General features: G+C 52.3%; 1 long non-coding RNA gene across 1 annotated transcript in view; it reads right to left on the minus strand.

Annotated features, from left to right (window-relative positions):
- The window catches only part of LOC132541337 (uncharacterized), a 55,941-nt gene extending 46,797 nt beyond the window's left edge, over positions 1 to 9,144 (minus strand). The window contains exons 1-2 of the long non-coding RNA XR_009552509.1: positions 8,743 to 9,144; positions 7,470 to 8,172 (exon numbers count right to left, since the gene is read on the minus strand). This is a non-coding gene — a long non-coding RNA (uncharacterized LOC132541337). The remainder of the gene's footprint in view (positions 1 to 7,469; positions 8,173 to 8,742) is intronic.
- Positions 9,145 to 11,007: the final 1,863 nt, after the last annotated feature.

Consider the following 11,007-nt stretch of genomic DNA (forward strand, 5'->3'; position numbering starts at 1 on the left):
CATGCAGCCAACCAAGCACCAGCACTGGGCCCATGCAGCCAACCAAGCACCAGCACTGGGCCCCCTTCAGCCAGCCGAGCACCAGCACTGGGGCCCATGCAGCCAACCAAGCACCAGCACTGGGCCCATGCAGCCAACCAAGCACCAGCACTGGGCCCCCTTCAGCCAGCTGAGCACCAGCACTGGGGTCCATGCAGCCAACCGAGCACCAGCACTGGGCCCATGCAGCCAACCAAGCACCAGCACTGGGCCCATGCAGCCAACCAAGCACCAGCACTGGGCCCATGCAGCCAACCGAGCACCAGCACTGGGCCCCATTCAGCCAACCAAGCACCAGCACTGGGCCCCCCTTCAGCCAACCAAGCACCAGCACTGGGCCCATGCAGCCAACCAAGCACCAGCACTGGGCCCCCATTAGCCAACCAAGCACCAGCACTGGCCCCATTCAGCCAACCGAGCACCAGCACTGGGTACCAGAGGAGTGACAATGACTACCACCACTGCTGCTCATGACAAGTTCACAGTAAATAACAAGTTGATGGGGGCGGGGGCAGATAGCATAATGGTTCTGCAAAGAAACTCTCATGCCTGAGGCTCCAAAGTCCCAGGTTCAATCCCCTGCTCCACCAAAAGCCAGAGCTGAACAGTGCTCTGGTGTTCACACTCTGCATCTCTCTCAAAAATGAAAATATATAAAATACTTTAAGAAATATTTTTTAAAAGAGAGAAAGGAAGGAAGGAAGGAAGGAAGGAAGGAAGGAAGGAAGGAAGGAAGGAAGGAAGGAAATAAGTTGATGGTCATGGTCCGGGAGGTGGTGCAATGGCTAAGAGTTCAATCCCCGGCATCACAGGTAACAACAGAGTGATGGCTGGTTCTTTCTCCCCTCCTATCTTTCTCATGAATAAATAAATAAATTCTTAAAAAAAAAAAAAAAAAAAGAGGGGAGAATACAGGTCCATGAAGGATGATAAATGACATAGTGGGGGTTGTATTGTTAAATGGGAAACTGGGGAATGTTATGCATGTACAAACTATTGTATTTACTGTTGAATGTAAAACATTAATTCCCCAATAAAGAAATAAACTAAATTTAAAAAAATAAAAAATAAAAGAAGTAGTTGGTGGTCAACAATCAACAAGAGAAAGTAGGCAGGCAAAGGAAAACTTAGTGGGGGGCAGGGGGGTTGGTTGGGCGCACGCAGTGCACAAGGACCAGGGTTTGAGCCTCCAGTCCCCACCTGCAAGGGCAAAGTGAAGCAAGTCTGCTGGTGTTTTGTCTCTCTGTCTCCCCCTTCCCTCTCAATCTCTGGTTGTTTGTATTCACTGAATAAAGATAATGATTTTTTTCTGAGAAATTATTTTATTCATGATGAAGATAAGAGAATAGAAAGAACCAGACATCACTCTGGTACATGTGTTGCCAGGGATTGAACTCTGGACCTCAAAGTTGAGAATCCAAGGCTTTATCCACTGTGCCACCTCTCGGACCACATAAAAAAACTTTTTAAAGAAAAACAAGAAGTTCAGAGTACACACCAGACAACCAAAGGGGGGGGGGAGTCTCTCCCAAAACAGGAAAAGAAAAACAATAAAAAAATTCTGCCATTAGGACCATAGAAAAAAGGGGAGGCTATATATAAATACAGACAGTTATAGACATAATAGTCAGCCTGTATCTTTGAGCTTTGGAAAATGTTTGCAGTTTCCAGTGGAGAGAGTGGGGACACAGAACTCTGGTGGGACAAACAGTGCAGAATTCTGCCCGTTACCTTGTAATTTTGTAAATCAATATTAAGCCGCTAATTAAAATTTAAAAATATATTCTGCCATTTAAAAATGAACAAGACCATTCTGTCCATGTTAAGTCTTGTCTGACCTGCATTGCACTTGTTTTCAACAAGACAGACAGTGTGCATGAGCTCAGTACTGCTGGGGTCTCTCCAGGACCTAAGCCAGACAACTGGGGGACAACAGGGGGCTGGGGAGGGGTAAGATATGATCATTTGAAGAAAGACCCCTACCAGCCATGGACAATGTGGTCACAGGAAGCCAGGGTGCCCGGATGTAACATTTCCCAAATGCGGGAGTCGGAAGGTAGCCAGCTGGTTAAGCACAGGTGGCGCAAAGCACAAGGACCGGCATAAGGAACCCCGTTCGAGCCCTGGCTCCCGAAATGCAGCAGAGTTGCTTCACAGGAGGTGAAGCAGGTCTGCAGGTGTCTGTCTATCTCTCCCCCTCTCTGTCTTCCCCTCCTCTCTCCATTTCTCTCTGTCCTATCCAACAACGACAACATCAACAACAACAACAACTACAACAACAATGAAAAGCAAGGAGAGCAACAAAAGGGAAAATAAATATAAAAAAAAGAAAAAGGAAAAAAAAGTATCATTTCCCGAGTGCTCAGCCAGAGTCTGCACCACGACCAAGGCCAAATTTCCCCCGTTTTGAGATTCCTGCTGGCCTGCAAAGGCCTCTTCCCCAGACTCTCAACCCTGAATCTGCCTGGCACTGAATTCAGCCAGGCATGTCACAAAGCTGGCTCTGCCCCAAGCCTGCAGCCAGAGCAAAACTAGAGCAACCATATCTGTGCCGGGGTGAGGTGAGGTGTGGAGAGTGGGGAACACACTGAGCCCTCCCTCGGCTCAGGGCAAGGACGCGTCCTTTGCTCATTCTTAGTTGGACTTCTAACTTCTGGGAATAGCAGAAGTGTCATCAAAACCCTTCTGGCTCTGCTCTGCTGCTCCTAGCCATGTGACCAAGAGAAAGATTTTTCACCTCTCTGAGCTCTGAGACCTTCACCTAAAAAAATACCATTAATAGGGAGTCAGGCGGTAGCGCAGTGGGTTAAGCACAGGTGGCACAAAGCGTAATGACTGGCCTAAGGATCCCGGTTCAAGCCCCCGGCTCCCCACCTGCAAGGGAGTCACTTCACAGGTGGTGAAGCAGGTCTGCAGGTGTCTGTCTTTCTCTCCCGCCTCTGTCTACCCCTCCTCTCTCCATTTCTCTCTGTCCTATCCAACAGTGATGACATCAATAATAATAACTACAACAATAAAACATGGGCAACAAAAGGGAATAAATAAATAAATATAAAAATTAAAATAAATAAATAAAATATCATTAATAATACAAATTTAGGGTCGAGCCCCCGGCTCCCCACCTGCAGGAGCGTTGCTTCATAAGTGGTGAAGCAGGTCTGCAGGTGTCTGTCTTTCTCTCCCCCTCTCTGTCTTCCCCTCCTCTCTCCATTTCTCTCTGTCCTATCCAACAACAACGACGACATCAATAACTACAATAATAAAACAACAAGGGCAACAAAAGGGAATAAAAAAAATATTTTTTAAATCTAAAAAAGAAAAACTTAGGGCCAGACAGTGGCACACTGGGTTAAGCCCATATGTGACAATGCATAAGGACCCGGGTTCAAGGCCCTAGCCGCCCCCATGAGAGGAAAGCTTCACAAGTAGTGAAGCAGAGCTGCAGCAGTCTCTCTCTCTATCTCCCCCCTCCCTCTGGATTTGTCTCTGTCCAATAAATAAATTAGTAATTAAAGAAACAATGAAGTAGAAGAAGAATTCCATCATATAGTGCTAGGAAATTACATGACAGTAAGCCCACCTTTGCTAGAAATTTGATTAGAATCGCCTCCTGGCAGTGCAGGAAGTTTAACTGTGAAAAGCATGCTAAGCGGTACTCCTGGTACTATTACTCTCACTGTGTTACTTTTATCTATTATTATCACCATCCATTTCATAGACACTTTGGAGACAGAGAAACAGAAGAGACAGAAAAAGTGGCCTAGCAAAGGAGACATGTTAGTGGCATTCTGTTCCATGACTTACAATCCCTGAGACTTTCAGTGGTAGATCTAGAGGTAGCCCTGTGGATAGAGCATCGGACTCTCAAGCATGAGGTCTCGAGTTCAATCCCTGTCAGCACATGCACCAGAGGGGCGTCTGGTTCTTTCTCTCTCTCCTCCTATCTCATTAATAAATACATAGAATTTTAGAAAATATATGTAAATGACCATCACTGGACTCAACAAGACTCAAGGTTGGCATCCATGAGACAGGTAGGATGGGAACTGGCCTGACCTGCCTGCAGCCAGTTTGGACCCGGACCCAGCGGCACTGGAGGAAGCTTCAAGTCTGTGCTGTCTTCTTCCCCTCTCTCTCTGCCTCTTTATCAAAACAAAACAAAACAAACCTGCCCAGGAAGTAGGGCGGTAGTGCAGCGCGTTAAGCGCACATGGCGCAAAGCACTAGGACAGGCAGAAGTATCCCAGTTCGAGCCCCCGGCTCCCCACCTGCTGGGGAGTCACTTCACAGGCTGTGAAGCAGGTCTGCAGGTGTCTGTCTTTCCCGCTCTCTGTCTTCCCCTCCTCTCTCCATTTCTCTCTGTCCTATCCAACAATGACGACATCAGTAACAACAACAATAATAACTACAACAATAAAACAACAGGGGCAACAAAAGGGAATAAATACATAAATTAAATAACCTGTCCAAAGCATGAAGTCTCAGTTAAGATAGGATGGACAATGTCAAAATTACATTCATGCCTGAAATTCTGAGGTCCCGGGCTCAATCCTTTTATTTTTATTTTTATTATCTATTTGATTATTTATTGGATAGAAACAACCAGAAATTGAGAGGGAAGGGGAAGACAGAGAGAGTTCAAGAGACACCTGCAGCCCAGCTTCACCACTCACAAAGCTTTCCCCCTGCAGGTGGGGACTGGAGGCTAGAACCCAGGTCTGGCCCCCCAGGTTCTATCCTTAACATCCTTAAGATTGTAAACCAGAGCTGAGCAGTGCCCTGGTGTGTGTGTGTGTGTGTGTGTGTGTGTGTGTGTGTGTGTACACCTCTCTCATTAAAACTAACAAAAACAAAGCGAAGTCACATTGGCTCCAGGTGCTACACTGTGAGGTTCACCCTACAGAGCACCTGCAGGGGTGGTGGGAGGCAGGGTTCCTGCTCTCTTTAGGAGGTCCCAAGGAAGCCTCTGAAGGCAGAAAGCTAGGGAGAGTGCTGTCTACAAGCCCAGCAGGAAAGGAAACACAACATGAAGAGAAGAGCAGGGGGCCGGCAGACCCTCAGCTCTATTACCAAGAACACTGACTGGCCTTTATTCAAGAGTGTTCTACTTTCCCCAGGAAAGGGTAGACGTGGCGTGAGTCTGACCAGACTCGGGGAGACATACACAGAGCCAAAAGGGTGCCCTGGATGACTCTTGAGAACAGAGCTCATCCTGGGTGCCAGAAAGTCCAGCCTCAAATAATACAAGCTCCCAGGTCCAACCAGCCTGCCTGCCTTCCACTTAAGACGGAGGAAACACATGCACCAGGCCAGGACTAGAAATGGGCAGGGAGAAGTCACTAGGATTTCCTGCCCAGCAATCATATAAATCAGCAGGGTGGGAGCCCGGTGGGAGCACAGCCAGTTAAGCGCGCGTGGCGCCAAGCGCAAGGATCGACATAAGGATCCCGGTTTGAGCCCCCGGCTCCCCACCTGCAGGGAGGTCACTTCATAGGCCGTGAAGCAGGTCTGCAGGTGTCTTTCTCTCTCCCTCTCTATCTCACCCTCCTCTAGTTCTCTCTGTCCTATCTAACAACAATGACATCAATAAGAACAATAATAACTACAACAATAAAACAACAAAGGCAACAAAAAGAAAAATAAATAAATAAATAAATATTAAAAAATTAAAAAATCAGTAGGATGTCAGATATTTTAGAATGGGAAGGAAAAAAGGGTCCTGCGAAGTGTAGCACCTGGTTAAGCGCACACAGTATTAAAGCACAAAGGCCCATGCTAGGGTCAGGGTCCAAGCCCGCCCCCCAGCGCTCCCCACCTGCAGGGGGAACACTTCACAAGTGTGGTGAAGCAGGTCTGCAGGCGTCTCTTTCTCTCTGTCTCCCTCTCCTCTCTCAATTTTTTTTTCCTGTCCTAATGAACAAAATAGAAAAAGAAAGAAAGAAAAATGGCCGCCAGGAGCAGTGGATTCATAGTGCTGGCGTTAATCCCCGGTAATAACCATGGAAGGAGGGGGGGAGGACTGTTAAACAGATAAAAGAAAAAGAAAGAAAGAAAGAAAGAAAGAAAGAAAGAAAGAAAGAAAGAAAGAAAGAAGAAAAGTCTTCCTCTTTCCAACCCATAAAAACTCCAGTCATGGACAGAAAGAACCCAGACAACATGAAGAAGGGGAAGGGGAGGAGGAAAGAGAGGAAAGAAAACCAATCAGAAAAGAAACTGATTGGGGCTGGGCGGTGGTGCATGGAGTTAAGCGCACATAGCATGAAGCAGAGATGCCGGTTCCAGCCCCCAGGTCAAAGTGAGAGCACCCGCGGGGGGGGGGGGGGGGGGGGGTGTCACTTCACAAGGGGCGAAGCAGGTCTGCAGGTGTCCTCCTCTCTCCCTTTATCTTACCCCCCTCCCCTCTCAATTTCTCTCTGTCCTATCCAAAAATAAATAAATAAATAGCCATCAGGAGCAGTGGATTCATAGTGCTGGCGTTAATCCCCGGTAATAACCATGGAAGGAGGGGGGGAGGACTGTTAAACAGATAAAAGAAAAAGAAAGAAAGAAAGAAGAAAAGTCTTCCTCTTTCCAACCCATAAAAACTCCAGTCATGGACAGAAAGAACCCAGACAACATGAAGAAGGGGAAGGGGAGGAGGAAAGAGAGGAAAGAAAACCAATCAGAAAAGAAACTGATTGGGGCTGGGCGGTGGTGCATGGAGTTAAGCGCACATAGCATGAAGCAGAGATGCCGGTTCCAGCCCCCAGGTCAAAGTGAGAGCACCCGCGGGGGGGGGGGGGGGGGTCACTTCACAAGGGGCGAAGCAGATCTGCAGGTGTCCTCCTCTCTCCCTTTATCTTACCCCCCCCTCCCCTCTCAATTTCTCTCTGTCCTATCCAAAAATAAATAAATAAATAGCCATCAGGAGCAGTGGATTCATAGCGCAGACACAGAGCGCCATCGATAACCCTGGAGGCAAAAATAAAATAAAATAAAAATTAAAAAAAAGAACAGCAAGAAAAAGAAACTGATTTCATCTACTTCACAAAAGAAACCCTGTGGCTCTCGTGTAATTCGGCGCTTGAGGCAGGCAGTTCTGTGCTTAGAAGGCCTGAGGCAGGTCTGTGTCTGGCTTTTGAAAATTAATGCATTGAATGGCTTCTCCTCAGGTGTTGGCAATGCCAACAGGGATCAAATGCCAGGGTGCCCACATCCAGGTTCTGAGCTCGCCCCGCTGAGTCACCTCCCCGGGTGGCCGAAATCTGCACTTGAAGCAGCAGCAACAGAAAGTCACCCCTAACCAGGCAGAACCACAACATGACCAGAGAGCAAACCCCCTCTGGGAGCTGAATGGGTCTGGCACCAAGGCTGGCACCGGACCCCAGAGGTTCCCATCACCGGATGCAGGCGGGAGGAACCAGAGCGGGCTCCATGAGGAAGGCACTCACCTCTAAAGATGGAGACCAGGTCACCAGGCACTCCCCGGCTGAGAGAGGGTTCTGTGTGTGACTCTGGGGAGTCCAGGAAGATCTTTCTTCTAATAAATCTATGAGGAAGCTCCTTTCAAGGATTCGGAGGGTTCAGATAACCCCCTTCTGCACTGCTGAGAGCTTCAGAAAGATCGGCTGAGACCACAGCACTCTGCTTAAAGAACATGCTCCAACTTGTCACCATCAGTATGCAAAGCAGGCCCACAACATCCTATGACGGAGAGCAGAGCAGAACAGGCCCCTGGAGCCCGGGCCCTCCGCCCACCCACGACACAAACACAGCTGCCTCCCGGCTTCCTCGCTCCAGCAGCGGATCCCGAGGGGCAGGGCCAGCCTGCTCCTGCAGGACTCACGTCCAGAAGGAAGCGCCTGGCTCGACTTGGCCCGCTGCCCCCTTGGAAAGCCCCTCTTCTCTCTCATCTTGTAGAAAAGCTTCAAGTCATGGGGGCCGCAGCCCACAGAAGGAGACCCCACAGCCGCAAACCAGCGGGAAAACGCATCCACACAGTGCACAGCAGCGGCCTCGTGACTGTCCTTCCTGGGAGTCGACACCCAGGCCACCGACACCAGCCTGTGCGGGGCACCCTGGCCCGGGGGCCATCTAGAAAGGATGATCGCGGGCCGGGTGTGAGGGGCAGCTGGAGAATGGCCTCATGCAGTGCTAAAAAAAAAAAAAAAAAAAAAAAAAAAAGCAGAGAAAGTTTCGCAGAACAGGAGCCCCGGAGTTTGGGGGGCAGTCAGCTTACGGGGGGGGGGGGGGAGGTGGTCAGCGGATTCAGGGCGCATCCCACAGTTCACAGATCGCTAGTTCCAAAGGGGGTGGGGTGGGGGCTTCCAGACCCTATCTGCGAGCTCAAACAGGCACTGACTGAAGGAGGGCCGACACTCGCTCTTTTCTAAGAGGTGCGATCAGTTGGTCAAGCGCAAGCATCCGGAATAGTCTGTGTGCAGGGGGGACACTGGGTGACACCCTCCTCCCCTCCCCCTCTTCTCAGAGGCCCGAAGTCGCTGCCAGTCCTGGGTCTGGGGATGAGACGGTGCAAGGTGTGCGCGCACACACACACACACACACACACACACACACACACACACACTCACCGGGTCGCAAAGGCCCCTGCACAGACACACCTGCAAACACACCCACCTGCCCACCGCCCATCCCCCGCGCATCCCAGCCCGCAAGGCCCAAGCTCGCGAGTTTCAAGGCGCAGCGGACAGGCTTCTAACTTACGGGAAGGTGGACCGAGGCGCGTCCCCGCAGGTCACCAGGGCGGCCCACATCCTCCCCGCACATAATCCGCTGCGGGGCGCTGGGAGCGGGGCGCGGGGCTCGGGTGCTGCCAGGCTGCCGCTCGCGGCCCAGCCCGCGGGCCCATGTGCTCGGCGTCCGCACGCGCTCGGCCGGCGCGGGGGGGGGGGGGGGAGGCGGCCCTGACGTCACCGCGGCTCGCGCTCGGCCGCGGGGGAGGGGCAGCGACGCCCGCCGCCTGCGTCCCAGGCTCCCGGCTCCATGCACCCCGCACCCCGCACCCTGCACCCCGGCTCCCTGCCCGCCGTGTGCGTCCCAGGCTCTGGGCTCCCTGCACCCTGCACCCTGCACCCTGCACCCTGCACGCTGCACTCAGGCTCCCCGCCCTCCTCGTGTGTCCAGGCTCCGGGCTTCATGCACCCTGCGCCCTGCACCCTGCACCCTGCACCCTGCACACCGCCCGCCGAGTGCGATCCAGGCTCTGGGCACCCTGCACCCCGACCCCCCGCCCGCTTCGTGCGTCCCAGGCTCCGGGTTCCCTGCACCCCGGTTCCCTGCACCCTGCACTCCGGCTCCCCGCGCGTGCGTCCCGGGCTCCCCTCCGGATCCCCGCTCGCGGCCTGATGCGTGAGTCCGAGATCCTAAACTCCTGGCTCTCCGCTCTCTGCACCCCCAGGTTCCCCAAGTCTCCCTGCCGCGTGCGTCCCGGGCTCCCTGTCCCCCGAGCCCTGCACCCCTTGGCTCCCCCGCTTCCTCCAGGCAACCCCCATCCTGCTTGCCGCGTGCGTCCCCGGCCCCGCTCCTCCCCTCCCTTTCCCGCCCCCAACCCCCCCCGTCCCCGCCTTCCCCGCTGCCGCCAAGTCCCATCCGGACTGCAGGGTGCGTCCCCGGGCCCCTGCCCCCAACCCCTGCTCCCCACTCCTTGCTGCCCCCCCCCCAGGCCTTTAGCCCTGCGTGCCCCCTTGCCGCCCCGGCTGCCCGCTGCCCTCCACCTGCGGCGGCGGCCGTGCGCACCCGCACGGAACTGGGGTCCTCGCCGGACTCTGGACGCTGCGGCTCCCGCCGTCTTTCCCACCGCCTTAGACGTCCCCGAGGCCAGGCGTCTCCCCACTTGCCACACGGGGAAGGCGGGTTTAGGAACATGGTAGGACCAGGGTGCTGACATGAGTGGTCTCCGCTCCGCTTGGCAGGCAGAGTCCTGGAGTGGCTTCTCCAAACAGCTGGGCGCCTCCTTTTTTTTTTTTTTAATGTCTTTATTGGGGAATTAATGTTTTACATTCAACAGTAAATACAATAGTTTGTACATGCATAACATTTCCCAGTTTTCCATACGACAATACAACCCCCACTAGGCTCTCTGTCATCCTTCTTGGACCTGTATTCTCCCCACCCACCCACCCCAGAATCTTTTACTTTGGTGCAATACACCAACACCAGTTCAGGTTCTGCTTGTGTTTTATCTTCTGATCTTGTTTTTCAACTTCTGCCTGAGAGTGAGATCATCCCATATTCATCCTTCTGTTTCTGACTTATTTCACTTAATGAATTTTTCAAGGTCCATCCAAGATCGGCTGAAAACGGTGAAGTCACCATTTTTTATCCCATTGTGTATATAGACCACAACTTAGCTGAGGGCCTCCTTAGGTGCCAGACAGCATCCACCCACAGGGCCAGAGGGGTCTCCATCTCCCCACCTCCTTCAACCAGAACAAGAGCTGAAAGGGCTGTCTGCCCTGCGCTCCCGCTCTAAAGAATCGAATTCCCAACCTGTCTTCCAAAGGCACAGGCAGGCCTCCTAGGGTAGAATGTGTTCATCTCGTTTTCTCTGCATGAGCCGGTATGGTGCAAGGTGCTCACACACACACACACACACACACACACACACACACACACACACACACACGGGTCCCAAAGGCCCCTCTGTGCCTGGTTCAGTTCAGCGGCTACTGGACAGGTAAGATGGGCCAGACACTGTCTCAGAGGGTAGAGCGCTGGACTTACACACCAGGTTTGCTGTTCATCCCTGCGTCTCCTGACTGATGCTCTGGCTGCTGCGTCTGCCTGTCTGTGTCAGGAAGCTCTGTTTCTCCTGTGTGAAAAATAAAATACAGGAGAGGACCTAGAGGGAAACAGAACTGAGCGGCCAGGCAGTGCTGCATCTGGTTGAACGCACATTACATTGTGCAAGGACTCAGGTTCAAGCCTCTGCAGGGGAAAAGCTTCTCAAGTGGTGAAAGGGGGCTGCGG

The sequence above is a fragment of the Erinaceus europaeus genome, chromosome 1, assembly GCF_950295315.1.
Source record: "Erinaceus europaeus chromosome 1, mEriEur2.1, whole genome shotgun sequence".
Lineage (NCBI taxonomy): Eukaryota > Metazoa > Chordata > Mammalia > Eulipotyphla > Erinaceidae > Erinaceus > Erinaceus europaeus.